The sequence below is a fragment of the Hemitrygon akajei genome, chromosome 8 (assembly GCF_048418815.1).
Source record: "Hemitrygon akajei chromosome 8, sHemAka1.3, whole genome shotgun sequence".
Classification (NCBI taxonomy): domain Eukaryota; kingdom Metazoa; phylum Chordata; class Chondrichthyes; order Myliobatiformes; family Dasyatidae; genus Hemitrygon; species Hemitrygon akajei.
In genome coordinates, this window is record NC_133131.1 from 177,034,026 (window position 1) to 177,049,167 (window position 15,142).

At 54.7% G+C, this 15,142-nt stretch overlaps 1 protein-coding gene across 1 annotated transcript in view; it reads right to left on the reverse strand.

Moving 5' to 3' along the window:
- Positions 1-3,590: 3,590 nt before the first annotated feature.
- The window catches only part of LOC140732479 (tonsoku-like protein), a 288,594-nt gene continuing 277,042 nt past the window's right edge, over positions 3,591-15,142 (reverse strand). The window contains exon 21 of the mRNA XM_073055190.1: positions 3,591-5,305. The gene's annotated coding sequence lies outside the window, so the exon portion shown is untranslated. The remainder of the gene's footprint in view (positions 5,306-15,142) is intronic.

Sequence of the window (15,142 nt, forward strand, 5' to 3'; positions counted from 1 at the left end):
TAGGTTGTTGGGTGTGGTCTTTCAGTGATTCTATTGTGTTCCTTGTACTTACTGTGAATGCCTGCAAGAAAATGAATCTCAGGGTTGTATATGGTGACATATAGAATATGTACTTTGACAATAAACTGACTTTGGACTTTACAGAAGATTCAGAGGAGATTTACCTGGATGAAAGAGAATGCCTTGTGAGAATAGTGGAGTTCACAAGTCACGCCCCCAAAAATTTGGAGGAGGAGTCAAACAGACCCTTTGGCCCAACTGGTGCATGCTGCTGGCGTAATCAAAAAGCCAACACCGCCCAGCCTTTCTCGCTTCTCCCCTCCCCTCCCCCAAACAAAAGCCTGAAAGCACGTCCCACTAGGCTCTAACTCTCTGTTATCAGACTATTGAATGGCTACCCAGTAGAATGGAGTTTGCTGTCACTGACATATGGACTACTGACTCACAATCTACCCCCTGATCTTGCACCTTATTGTCTGCCTGTACGGCTGCTTCTCTGTAATCTGTAACACTTCCTTCTGCATTCCGTTATTATTGTTCTACCTCAATGGACTGCGTAGAGAAACGAGGGTGTTGGGGTGGAGGTGCGTCGCTAGCAAAGGTGTGAGGTGTTCCTTCCCTCCGCTTGCCTGAGGTCACCCATGGGGAAGGTGTAGCACCTGCTTAGCCCCCCGATCAGGGTCACGTGAAGCCCTGGGAGCGGCTGGTGCATATCACGAGTGCTGGTTACGTGACCACCGACACCAAGCAGACAATCTCTGAGGAGTATTGGTAATGGCTGGGGTCACCTGTCTTGTAAAGACTCTGCCCAGAAAAGGCGATGGCAAACCGCTGTATAGAGAAGGTTGCAGAGTCGGCACAACTTTGTGGGCCGAAAGACCTGTAATGTGCTGTGGATGTCTGTGTTTCCAAAGTGCACAACTGTACACTACCCAACACTGTGTTCCATCCTCATTTCTTTTTTTATTATTCATTTTTTTGAGTTTCTACAATGCAACAAAACAAAAAAAAAGTAAAAAAGAGGTTTATACAGTGCAAACCAAACATATCAAAAGCACAATTCATAACAATTAAGAAAAGCACCCATGGTAGAATCTTATAAAGTCAGTTACCACCCCACCCTCCCACCACCCAACTCCAAGCCAACCTTACGATATATAAAAATGTTAATCAGAACTTTATAACCACAGAGCTGTACTTATAAGAATGTATATTGTCTACTACCTAATCTATATGTTCACACATAAACATATTGATATTGTCATTTAAAGTAAAATTGGATAGGTATACGGACAGGAAAGGAGTGGAGGGTTATGGGCTGAGTGCAGGTCAGTGGGTCTAGGTGGGAGTAAGCGTTCGGCACGGACTAGAAGGGCTGAGATGGCCTGTTTCCGTGCTGTAATTGTTACATGGTTATATATGGTTATGTCAAAAAACCGTCAATCTTAACGGTAAGAAGCTGGAAGTAAGGGATTTAAATGCAAAAACAAAAAAGGGAGGGAGGCACCCCCAATCTAAACGGGAATTGTGAAAATATTCAAGAAAAGGTCCCCACACCTTTAGGGCCTTTATGTCCGAATTAAGAAGTGAATAATGAATCTTTTCAAGGTCTAAGCAGGACATAATGTCTCTGAGCCATTGAGCATGAGTGGGTGGGGCAGCATCTCTCCACCTAAGGACTGCACGTCTGGCCAAAGGAGGGGTGAAAGACAATGTACGACGCTTAGTGGGAGTCAGATGTATGTCAGCTTCTCCCAAAGTAACGAAAAGAGCAAGAAGGTAAGGTTTCCATCTCCATTTCTTTGCCCGTTCTCCCGTTTACCCCGTACACCTCGGACTATACTTACAACACTAAGTCACGTCTGAAGACTTGGCCACAGATGGGTGTATGAAGGGACAGGAGGGTGAATACAGGCCCTGGTGGAGGACTTTGTCAAATGGTGCAAGCTGAATCATCTGCAGCTCAACATCGGTAAGACAAAGGAGATGGTGATGGACTTCAGGAAGACTAAGCCCTGCACGGCTCCCTGTTACTATCAATGGTGAGTCATGAGATCACGACCAGCCACACCATACGACACGGCAATAACTGAGTCAACAAATGAACTGATTGGGATGATCAGTACGCAAGAAACGTCCTTCACTGTGATCTGCAACATACAGTATAGTTTTATATATATATATATCTATATATATATATATAGATATATACACACACGTGTGTGGGTATGTGTTTGTGTGTACATATATATACTACACACTCACACACACCAACACATTGTATACATACACACATACGTGTGTGTGTGTGTTGGTGTAGTGTGGTGTATAGAACAGAGGCTTCAGACACCTTGTGACTGTTAAGACTTTATTTACAAACAGGCCTGCAGTAAATACTGTAAGCGGCCTGAATCTCGGAACTCAGAGATGCCAGGGCTTGTTAACGTCTGTGGACTGCAACTGAGAAGACCTGAGCCATGTGGAGTCATCCCATCAGCAGGAGGCGTGGCGGAGCAGCAGCTGATTGGCTGAGAGCCCGATCCAAGGGTTAGGGTTAGTGACTGCTACCTTTACAGAAGAGGCAGCAGCCCGGCTGGGAACAGCAAGATCCCATTAGCAAGCAAGCAATTAAACGAAGCAGCTCGCGTTATTCATATGGATTCATGTTGTCTCAAATGGGAGGGTGGAGATTGGAATCCGGCTTAGGTTGAGAGACAGTCTCCACCCAAAAGTACAGCACTCCCTCAGTGCAACCCCTCCCATAGTGTGACTCTCCCTCAGTACCACCCCTCCCACAGTGTGACACTCCCTTCTACCACCCCTCCCACAGTATGACCCTCCCTCAATGCCCCCTCCCACAGTGACACTCCCTTCTACCACCCCTCCCACAGTATGACCCTCCCTCAATGCCCCCTCCCACAGTGTGACACTCCCTTCTACCACCCATCCCACAGTATGACCCTCCCTTCTACCGCCCCTCCCACAGTGTGACCCACCCTCTGTACCGCCCCTCCCACAGTGTGACACTCCCTCGGTACCGCCCCTCCCACAGTGTGACCCTCCCCCGGTACCACCCCTCCCACAGTGTGACCCACCCTCCATACCGCCCCTCCCACAGTGTGACCCACCCCCGGTACCACCCCTCCCACAGTGTGACCCTCCCCCGGTACCACCCCTCCCACAGTGTGACCCACCCTCCATACCGCCCCTCTCACAGTGTGACCCTCCCTCAGTACCACCCCTCCCACAGTGTGACTCTTCCCCCGGTACCACCCCTCCCACAGTGTGACCCACCCTCCATACCGCCCCTCCCACAGTGTGACCCTCCCCCGGTACCACCCCTCCCACAGTGTGACCCACCCTCCATATATACCGCCCCTCCCACAGTGTGACCCTCCCCCGGTACCACCCCTCCCACAGTGTGACCCTCCCTCAGTACCAGCCCCTCCCACAGTGTGACCCTCCCTCGGTACCACCCCTCCCACAGTGTGACTCTCCCTCAGTACCACCCCTCCCACAGTGTGACCCTCCCTCAATACCACCCCTGCCACAGTGTGACCCTCCCTCAGTGCCACCCCTCCCACATTGTGACCCTCCCTCAGTCCCACCCCTCCACAGTGTGACCCTCCCTCAATACCTCCCCTCCCACAGTAGCACTCCAGGAATCAAAGATTTCTACAGCACAGAATGAGGCCTTTCAGCTCAGTTGATCCACGGACACTGAAGTGTCATTTGGCCAAGTAGAATGGGTCTGTTCAGGAAGGCCCGGACAGCAGAGAGTACACTGCCAGATTACTGAGGGTCTTGTCCTTGCCAGTGTACAGTACTGTCTCCTCACATTTCACCTACCACTTTTGGCCAGATGAGACTCCCTCTATACTCCATCATGTTCTATGTCCTCACGGTCTGAGAGACACACAGGGGAGATAATAAGATGTCCTTCCCTGAGACAGAGGCTGAAGGTGAAGGGTAGGAGTTTGAGAGGGGATCCGAGGGATTTTTTCTCCTCAGACGGAGGTTGGAACATGGAAAGGGTGGTTTTGGGAGAGACTCCACAACACTGACATATGCATACAGGCTCTTGACTCACAAGACAGATGACAGAGAGGGGGTACAGACTGAGCTGTGGAGACTCGGATTAATGTCATGGAGTTATGCTGTCCATTCAGCACAACTTCTCCCTCCTGAGCAAGGTATCTCCCTGGACTAGTCCCCCTTGGCCCATATCCCTCTCACCCGCTCCTATCCCAGTCTCTCTTAAACATTGTCATGGAGTCCCACACTAAATGCCACAGGAACTGAGGTCAGGCAGCATCCGTGGAGATGAATAAACAGTCGATGTTTCGGGCCGAGACCTTCTTCAGAACTGGGAGGGGGAAGATGCCAGAACAGGGTGGGGGAGGCAGGTGAAGTGAGGAGCTGGCAGGGGGTAGTTGAGACCGGGGAGGTGGGTGGGGGAGGCAGGTGAAGTGAGGAGCTGGCAGGGGGTAGGTGAGACCGGGGAGGGGCAAGGGGAGGTGGGTGGGGGAGGCAGGTGAAGTGAGGAGCTGGCAGGGGGTAGGTGAGACCGGGGAGGTGGGTGGGGGAGGCAGGTGAAGTGAGGAGCTGGCAGGGGGTAGGTGAGACCGGGGAGGGGCAAGGGGAGGTGGGTGGGGGAGGCAGGTGAAGTGAGGAGCTGGCAGGGGGTAGGTGAGACCAGGGAGGGGCAAGGGGAGGCAGGTGAAGTGAGGAGCTGGCAGGGAGTAGGTGGAAGCGGTACAGGGCTGAAGAGGGGCAAATCTGAGAGGAGAGGAGTGTGGTTGTATTTATAATTGTAGCCCTCTCAACCACATCCTCCGGCAGCTAGTTCCTCTTTGTGTAAACATCTCTCCTCTCCCTTTAAACCTGCAACCCCTAGTGTTAGGGTGAAGTCAGTGTGGATGGATATCTGATGGTTAGCAGGGATGTAGTGGGCTGAAGGGCCTGTTTTTGCACTCTGTGCACTTTGATCCTTGGTATAACAGCTGTGGGCGCCTTACTCCCCCCTCTCCTCTTTCAAGGAGCAGTCTGAGTGAGGAACCAGGTCACGGAGCAGGTTAATCCCCTCCCAGAGTCCCGCAGGTGGATGATCGAGTCATAGAAACTGTCTGTAGGCTGAACAGCCTCTCCCAGTGCCAGCCCTTTACGCCGTGTCATTCTATCACACGAGGGACCTGGTCAATCGTGTGCTTGTTCTGCTTCTGAGAATCCGCAGTTCACAGCCGGAGGTCCCTCAGATACCACCTCTCTGTAACATTGCTGACGTCCTCACGCTGCACGGCACACCCTGCAAAAACAGTTCCTTTGCTTCAGGTTCTCTCTCCTCCTGCACCGTCAATCCCCCCCTCCCCCCGGTAACCCGAAAGTGAGGGTGGCCCCCGGGGGAGGGGGGTGGCCTCTTTGTCGGGAGTCCTCCCCCTTTACATTGGGGACCAGGGTGGAGAGTGTTGTACAGAGCGTTGTAGTCAGTGAAAAGTACAGCAGGCAAACAGGACCTTCAGCCCATCTAATCAATGCTGAGTCCCATCAACCCAAGCCTGGACCACAGTCCTCCATACTCCTCCCATCTAAGCCTCTGTTAACCCTTGAAATCAAACCATTCCACTTCCACTGGCAGCTCGGTCCACACTCTCACCACCCTCTGAGTGAAGAAGTTTCCCTTAATCATTTCACCTTTCACCCTTAACACATGACCTCTAGCTGTCGTCTGTGGGAAAAGCCTGTTTGCATTTATATTTGATCCATAACCCATTTATTTTCACTTTTTCTTCTACATTATGTATTGCATGGAACTGCTGCTGGTAACTTAACAAATTTCATGACACATGCCGGTGATAATAAACCTGGTTCTGACTCTACACCTTCGCAATCCTCCTGCTGGTGAAGGGCCTCAGCCTGAAACCTCGACTGTTTACTCCACTCCGCAGACACTGCCGAGTTCCTCCAGCATTTTGTCCCTGATACATTCCATTTGCTTGCCCTTTCCATTTCTGTTTTGCATTTCCAGCATCTGCAGTCCTTCGAGCCGTTTTTTCCGACGGAGCTGGTGATACAGTGAGGTGCCGACCACGGGCAGGGATAAACACATCGCCACAGTAGCACGATGCAGTTACAGCTCGGAGCTTCCGAGTTTGGAGTTCAATTCCGGCATCCCCTGGAAGCGAGTTTATACGTTCCTTCTGCTGAAGGTATGGGTTTCCTCCCACAGTGCGGAGACACACCGGTTGATAGGTTAATTGGTCGTTGTAAATTGTCCCGTGACTAGGCTTGGTTTTGCTGGGTAGCACAGCTCGTTGTTCCGCACTGTATTTCAAAATGAATCCTGAGTGGGTGGGTGGAGAACACAGCAGGTGGAACCTAATGTGGAAAGGAATGTCGCTGTCGAGTTTGGAGCACAATTCTGGACCTGAACAACTCAAACAGACTGAGTCGGTGGTGAGGAAGGCAAATGAAATCCTTTTGAGAGGACTAGACACTTGTGAGCAGTTTTAGCCCCCTTATCTAAGAAAAGATGTGCCGGTATTGCAGAGGGTCCAGAAGAGGTTCGTGAGAATGATTCTGACAAAGAAAGGTTAACATATGAGGAACCTTTGATGTCTCTGGGTCTGTACTCACTGACTGAGGGGGAGTCTAGGACCAGAGGGCACAGCCTCAGAATAGAGGAAGGTCCTTTTAGAACAGAGATGAGGAGCAATTTCTTTAGTCAAAGGTGATGATTCTGAGGAATTCATTGTCACAGATGGCCATGGAGGCCAAGTCACTGGGTATATTTAAAGTGGAGGCTGACAGGTTCTTGATGAGTCAGGGTGTCAAAGGTTACAGGGAGAAAGCAGGAGAATGAGGTTGAGAGATAATAAATCAGCCCTGATGGAATGTCAGAGCAGACTCGATGGGTCGAATAGCTAAATTCTGCCATGTCTTATGGTCTGAGTAATTTTTAAATGGGAGGTGGCCTGTGATGGGGTTGGAGGTGTTTGGAGGCCCGGAGGTAGCCTGTGTTAGGGTTGGAGGCCCGGACAGGGCCTGTACTGGGGTTGGAGCCGTGTCACTGGGTGGGCGGACAGGGGTTTGTTTTGCTGAACATAGTGGGCATGCTATGTTGATGCCAAGAAGTAGCAGATACAGCCCAGTCCATCACAGGGAAAGCTCTCCCCACCATTGAGCACATCTACCTCGGGATCAATAAAATACATCTGTCTGTCTGTCTGTCTGTCTGTCTGTCTGTCTGTATCTACACGGAACGCTGTTGTAGGAAATCAGAATCAGGTTTATTATCACCGTCATGTGACGTGAACTTTGTTCACTTAGCAGTGGCAGTTCAATGCAATACATAATCTAGAAGAAAAAATAAATGATAATAATAAATAACAATCAATTACAGTATACTTATTGAATAGATTAAAAATTGTGCAAAAAACCAGAAATAATATGTATTTAAAAAGTGAGGTAGTGTCCAAGGGTTCAATGTCCTTTTAGGAATCTGATGGCAGAGGGGAAGAAGCTGTTCCTGAATCGCTGAGTGTGTGCCTTCAGGCTTCTGTACCTCCTACCTGATGGTAACAGTGAGAAAAGGGCATGCCCTGGGTGCTGGAGGTCCTTAATAATGGACGCTGCCTTTCTGAGACACTGCTACCTAAAGATGTCCTGGGTACTTTGTAGGCTAGTGCCCAAGATGGAGCTGACTAGATTTACAACCTTCTGCAGCTTCTTTCAATCCTGTGCAGTAGCCCCTCCATACCAGACAGTGATGCAGCCTGTCAGAATGCTCTCCACCGTACAACTATAGAAGGTTTTGAGTGTATTTGTTGACATGTCAAATCTCTTCTAATGAAGTATAGCCACAGTCTTGCCTTCTTTATGACTACATCGATGTGTTGGGACCAGGTTAGGTCCTCAGAGATCTTGACACTGAGGAACTTGAAGCTGCTCACTCTCTCCACCTCTGATCCCTCTATGAGGATTGGTATGTGTTCCTTCGTCTTACCCTTCCTGAAATCCACAATCAGCTCTTTCATCTTACTAACGTTGAGTGCCAGGTTGTTGCTGTGACACCACTCCACTAGTTGGCATATCTCACTCCTGTACGCCCTCTCATCACCACCTGAGATTCTACCAACAATGGCTGTATCATCAGCAAATTTACAGATGGTATTTGAACTATGCTTAGCCACACAGTCATGTGTATATAGAGAGTAGAGCAGTGGGCTAAGCACACACCCCTGAGGTGCAACAGTGTTGATCATCAATGAGGAGGAGATGTTATCACCAATCCACACAGATTGTGGTCTTCCAGTTAGGAAGTTGAGAATCCAATTGCAGAGGGAGGTACAACTTCTCAATCAGGATTGTGGGAATGATGATATTAAATGCTGAGCTATAGTCAATGAACAGCATCCTGATGTAGGTGTTTGTGTTGTCCAGGTGGCCTAAAGCCGTGTGAAGAGCCATTGAGATTGTGTCTGCTGTTGACCTATTGTGGCAATAGGCAAATTACAATGGGTCCAGGTCCTTGCTGAGGCAGGAACTCAGTCTAGTCATGACCAACCTCTCAAAGCATTTCATCTCCTTCGAGCCCTCTCCTGCCCTCTCCCAGTGACCCTCTCCCTGTGACCCTCTCCTGCCCTCTCCCGGTGACCCTCTCCCTGTGACCCTCTCCTGCCCTCTCCCGGTGACCCTCTCCCTGTGACCCTCTCCTGCTCTCTCCCATTTCATTACTACTGTATAGATGTGAGTGCTACCGGGCGATAGCAGCTTCCAACATCAGGGACCCCCATCACTCAGGACAAGCTCTCTTCTCACTGCTGCCATCAGGAAGAAGGTACAGGAGCCTCAGAACCCACACCACCAGGTTCAGGAACGGTTATTACCCCTGAGCCATCAGACTCTTGAACCACAGGGGATAACTTCACTCACCTCAACACTGAAATAGGAGGGGCACAGAGGATGATGGCCCAGAGATTGGTCGATGGGACTAGGCAAAATAAGTTCAGCATGGACTAGATGGGCCGAAGGGTCTATTTCTGTGCTATAGTATGACTCTATAACTCTATATTCATAGCTTATTTTATTATTATTGTTTCTTTGTACCTACTGTGAATGCCCACAGGAAAATGAATCTCAGGGTTGTATATGGAGTTTGATAATAAATTTACTTTGAACTTTACTACTTTAAATGTGTGACAACACTTAAGGGCTGCCCCCAGCACATCGTCGGATGACATTGGTTGTTAATGCAATTAACGCATTTCACTGTATGTTTTGATGTGTGTGTGATAAATAAAGCAAATCTTAGTCTTAAATGTTAATCTGTTGGGTGTGAATTGTGTAATACCATAGTGTTACTCTGGTGTTCACTCAGTGCTGCCCCCCAGTGTTTGCTCAGTGGAAGAACAAGCTGGACCAGTGCAACCATTAATTCAAACATCAGACCACTCCGGGCTTGGGCTAGATATTTTTTTCCTTTGTGACTGTATGTTTTCTATTATCATAACCAGTTGTGCTCTTTGTGCTCCGTGCTGTTGCTAGTGTGACTTGCACCTTGGCCCCGAAGGAATGCTGTTTCTTGTGGCTGTAGCCCTGTGTACGGCTGAATGATAATTAAACTTGAACTTGTAAAGTTGTGTTGATGTAGTCACTGAGAAACCCACCTTTGCAAGAGGAAAAGGGGAGTGGGACGGGGCTGAACTAAGAACTCTGACCTTGATCGCAGAAACATGACAGTTCCATCTGGTGATCAAACCCAGGTATTGGCTGGGAGGAACCACAGGCAGCTGGACCTCTTGTGGGAGTATCGGCAGTTGTGGCCCTCAGAGGAGAGTCACAGTGGGGACTGTTGTTGCCCTATTGTCCCAGAAATCCCAGGTTTGATCCTGGCCTCCGGCGCTGTCTGTGCGGAGCCTGCACGTTCTCTCTGTGACCTTGTGGGTATACCCCAGGTGCTCCGGAGTTTGGAATTCAGTTCCGGCACCCTCGAAAGAGTTTGTACGTTCTCTACATGAAATGTGTGGGTTTCCTCTGGGTGCTCTAGTTTCCTCCCACAGTTCAAAGACATACTGGTTAGAAGGTCAGTTGGTCATTGTGGCTGGTGTTAAAAAGGTGAGCTGCTGGCTGAAGAGTGGAAATCTCTGAATACAGTAAATGACGTAAAACTTGCCCCTCACGTCTCCTCGAACCTCTGCCTTTTCAATTTAAAGCTATGCCTCTAGGATTTGAAGATAATCATTATGTAAAGATCAGCTGCATTTGCCAGATATACACAAAACCTCGAGTCAAAAGCATTATTTCCACTCTGGAAATTCCACCTGTGAAACAGTCTGACAGGATGTGTGTTGATGTCTCGACTAGTTTTATAAACCATCTCCAGATCTGCTTGCATCACAGTCCGGTAGGGGGCGCGGAGGGACGGTGTCCGATAGGGAGGGACAGTGTCCGGTAGGGAGGGACAGTGTCCGGTAGGGGAGGGACGGTGTCCGGTAGGGGAGAGACAGTGTCCGGTAGGGAGGGACGGTGTCCGGTGGGGAGGGAAGGTGTCCGGTAGGGAGGGATGGTGTCCGGTAGGGGAGAGACAGTGTCCGGTAGGGAGGGACGGTGTCCGGTGGGGAGGGACGGTGTCCGGTAGGGAGGGATGGTGTCTGGTAGGGAGGGACAGTGTCCGGTAGGGAGGGACAGTGTCCGGTAGGGGGCTCGGAGGGACGGTGTCCGGTAGGGAGGGACAGTGTCCGGTAGGGGAGGGACGGTGTCCGGTAGGGGAGGGACGGTGTCCAGTGGGGGAGGGACGGTGTCCGGTGGGGGGGGGCGCGGAGGGATGGCGTCCAGTAGGGGAGGGACAATGTCCGGTAGGGAGGGACAGTGTCCGGTAGGGAGGGACGGTGTCCGGTGGGGGAGGGACGGTATCCGGTAGGGAGGGATGGTGTCTGGTAGGGAGGGACGGTGTCCGGTAGGGGAGGGACAGTGTCCGGTAGGGGGCTCGGAGGGACGGTGTCCGGTAGGGAGGGACAGTGTCCGGTAGGGGAGGGACGGTGTCCAGTGGGGGAGGGACGGTGTCCGGTGGGGGGGGGCGCGGAGGGATGGCGTCCAGTAGGGGAGGGACAATGTCCGGTAGGGGAGGGACGGTGTCCAGTAGGGGAGAGACAGTGTCCGGTAGGGAGGGACGGTGTCCGGTGGGGAGGGACGGTGTCCGGTAGGGGAGGGACGGTGTCCGGTAGGGAGGGACGATGTCCGGTAGGGAGGGACGGTATCCGGTAGGGGAGGGACAGTGTCCGGTAGGGGAGGGACGATGTCCGGTGGGGAGGGACGGTGTCCGGTGGGGAGGGACGGTGTCCGGTAGGGGAGGGACAGTGTCCGGTAGGGGAGGGACGGTGTCCGGTGGGGAGGGACGGTGTCCGGTAGGGGAGGGATGGTGTCCGGAAGGGGAGGGATGGTGTCCGGTGGGGGGGCGCGGAGGGATGGCGTCCAGTAGGGGAGGGACAATGTCCGGTAGGGAGGGACGGTGTCCGGTAGGGGAGGGACGATGTCCGGTAGGGGAGGGACGATGTCCGGTGGGGAGGGACGGTGTCCGGTAGGGGAGGGACGGTGTCCGGTAGGGAGGGACGATGTCCGGTAGGGAGGGACGGTATCCGGTAGGGGAGGGACGGTGTCCGGTAGGGGAGGGACGATGTCCGGTGGGGAGGGACGGTGTCCGGTAGGGGAGGGATGGTGTCCAGAAGGGGAGGGATGATGTCCGGTGGGGGGGCGCGGAGAGACGGTGTCCGGTAGGGGGGGTACAGTGTCCGGTAGGGGAGGGACGATGTCCGGTAGGGGGGGACAGTGTCCGGTAGGGGAGGGACGGTATCCGGTGGGGAGGGACGGTGTCCGGTAGGGGGCTCGGAGGGACGGTTTCCGGTAGGGGAGAGACGGTGTCCGGTGGGGAGGGACGGTATCCGGTAGGGGAGGGACGGTTTCTGGTAGGGGAGAGACGGTGTCCAGTAGGGGAGAGACAGTGTCCAGTAGGGGAGAGACGGTGTCCGGTAGGGGAGGGACGATGTCCGGTAGGGGAGGGACGGTATCCGGTGGGGAGGGACGGTGTCCGGTAGGGGAGAGACGGTGTCCGGTGGGGAGGGACGGTATCCGGTAGGGGAGGGACGGTTTCTGGTAGGGGAGAGACGGTGTCCAGTAGGGGAGAGACAGTGTCCAGTAGGGGAGAGACGGTGTCCGGTAGGGGAGGGACGGTTTCTGGTAGGGGAGAGACGGTGTCCTGTAGGGGAGAGACAGTGTCCAGTAGGGGAGAGACGGTGTCCGGTAGGGGAGAGACGGTGTCCAGTAGGGGGAGAGACAGTGTCCGGTAGGGGAGGGACAGTGTCCGGTAGGGGAGAGACAGTGTCCAGTAGGGGAGAGACAGTGTCCGGTAGGGGAGGGACAGTGTCCGGTAGGGGAGGGACGGTGTCCGGTAGGGAGGGACAGTGTCCGGTAGGGGGCTCGGAGGGACGGTTTCCGGTAGGGGAGAGACAGTGTCCAGTAGGGGAGAGACAGTGTCCGGTAGGGGAGGGACGGTGTCCAGTAGGGGAGAGACAGTGTCCGGTAGGGGAGGGACAGTGTCCGGTAGGGGAGAGACGGTGTCCAGTAGGGAGGGACAGTGTCCGGTAGGGGGCTCGGAGGGACGGTTTCCGGTAGGGGAGAGACAGTGTCCAGTAGGGGAGAGACAGTGTCCGGTAGGGGGAGAGACGGTGTCCGGTAGGGGAGAGACAGTGTCCAGTAGGGGAGGGACGGTGTCCAGTAGGGGAGGGACGGTGTCCGGTAGGGGAGGGACGGTGTCCGGTAGGGAGGGACAGTGTCCGGTAGGGGAGGGACGGTATCCAGTAGGGGAGGGACGGTGTCCGGTAGGGAGGGACAGTGTCCGGTAGGGGAGGGACGGTATCCAGTAGGGGAGGGACGGTGTCCGGTAGGGAGGGACAGTGTCCGGTAGGGGGCTCGGAGGGACGGTTTCCGGTAGGGGAGAGACAGTGTCCAGTAGGGGAGAGACAGTGTCCAGTAGGGGAGGGACGGTGTCCGGTAGGGGAGGGACGGTGTCCGGTAGGGGAGAGACGGTGTCCAGTAGGGGAGGGACAGTGTCCGGTAGGGAGGGACAGTGTCCGGTAGGGAGGGACGGTGTCCGGTAGGGAGGGACGGTGTCCGGTAGGGGAGGGACGGTATCCGGTAGGGGAGGGACGGTTTCCGGTAGGGGAGAGACAGTGTCCAGTAGGGGAGAGACGGTGTCCGGTAGGGGAGAGACAGTGTCCAGTAGGGGAGGGACGGTGTCCAGTAGGGGAGGGACGGTGTCCGGTAGGGGAGAGACGATGTCCGGTGGGGAGGGACGGTGTCCGGTAGGGAGGGACAGTGTCCGGTAGGGGAGGGACGGTATCCGGTAGGGGAGGGACGGTTTCCGGTAGGGGAGGGACAGTGTCCGGTAGGGGAGGGACGGTATCCGGTAGGGGAGGGACGGTGTCCGGTAGGGGAGGGACGGTATCCGGTAGGGAGGGACGGTATCCGGTAGGGGAGGGACGGTGTCCGGTAGGGGAGGGACGGTATCCGGTAGGGAGGGACGGTATCCGGTAGGGGAGGGACAGTGTCCGGTAGGGGAGGGACGGTATCCGGTAGGGGAGGGGACAGTGTCCGGTAGGGGAGGGACGGTATCCGGTAGGGGAGAGACAGTGTCCAGTAGGGGAGAGACAGTGTCCGGTAGGGGAGAGACGGTGTCCAGTAGGGGAGGGACAGTGTCCGGTAGGGGAGGGACGGTATCCGGTAGGGGAGGGACGGTGTCCGGTAGGGGAGGGACGGTATCCGGTAGGGAGGGACGGTATCCGGTAGGGGAGGGACAGTGTCCGGTAGGGGAGGGACGGTATCCGGTAGGGGAGGGACAGTGTCCGGTAGGGGAGGGACGGTATCCGGTAGGGGAGAGACAGTGTCCAGTAGGGGAGAGACAGTGTCCGGTAGGGGAGAGACGGTGTCCAGTAGGGGAGAGACAGTGTCCGGTAGGGGAGAGACGGTGTCCAGTAGGGGAGGGACGGTGTCCGGTAGGGGAGGGACAGTGTCCGGTAGGGGGCTCGGAGGGACGGTTTCCGGTAGGGGAGAGACAGTGTCCGGTAGGGGAGAGACAGTATCCGGTAGGGGAGAGACAGTGTCCGGTAGGGGAGAGACGGTGTCCAGTAGGGGAGAGACGGTGTCCGGTAGGGGAAGGGACGGTGTCCGGTAGGGAGGGACAGTGTCCGGTAGGGAGGGACAGTGTCCGGTAGGGGAGAGACGGTGTCCAGTAGGGGAGGGACAGTGTCCGGTAGGGAGGGACAGTGTCCGGTAGGGAGGGACGGTGTCCGGTAGGGAGGGACGTGTCCGGTAGGGGAGGGACGGTATCCGGTAGGGGAGGGACGGTTTCCGGTAGGGGAGAGACAGTGTCCGGTAGGGGAGAGAGACAGTGTCCAGTAGGGGAGGGACGGTGTCCAGTAGGGGAGGGACGGTGTCCGGTAGGGGAGAGACGATGTCCGGTGGGGAGGGACGGTGTCCGGTAGGAGGGACAGTGTCCGGTAGGGGAGGGACGGTATCCGGTAGGGGAGGGACGGTTTCCGGTAGGGGAGGGACCAGTGTCCGGTAGGGGAGGGACGGTATCCGGTAGGGGGAGGGACAGTGTCCGGTAGGGGAGGGACGGTATCCGGTAGGGGAGGGACGGTGTCCGGTAGGGGAGGGACGGTTATCCGGGTAGGGAGGGACGGTATCCGGTAGGGGAGGGACAGTGTCCGGTAGGGGAGGGACCGGTATCCGGTAGGGGAGGGACAGTGTCCGGTAGGGGAGGGACGGTATCCGGTAGGGGGAGGGACGGTTTCCGGTTAGGGGAGAGACAGTGTCCAGTAGGGGAGAGACAGTGTCCGGTAGGGGAGAGACGGTGTCCGGTAGGGGAGGGACAGTGTCCGGTAGGGGAGGGACGGTGTCCGGTAGGGGAGGGACGGTATCCGGTAGGGAGGGACGGTATCCGGTAGGGGAGGGATGGTGTCCGGTAGGGGAGGGACAGTGTCCGGTAGGGGGCTCGGAGGGACGGTTTTCCGGTAGGGGAGAGACAGTGTCCGGTAGGGGAGAGACAGTATCCCGGTAGGGGAGAGACAGTGTCCGGTAGGGGAGAGAC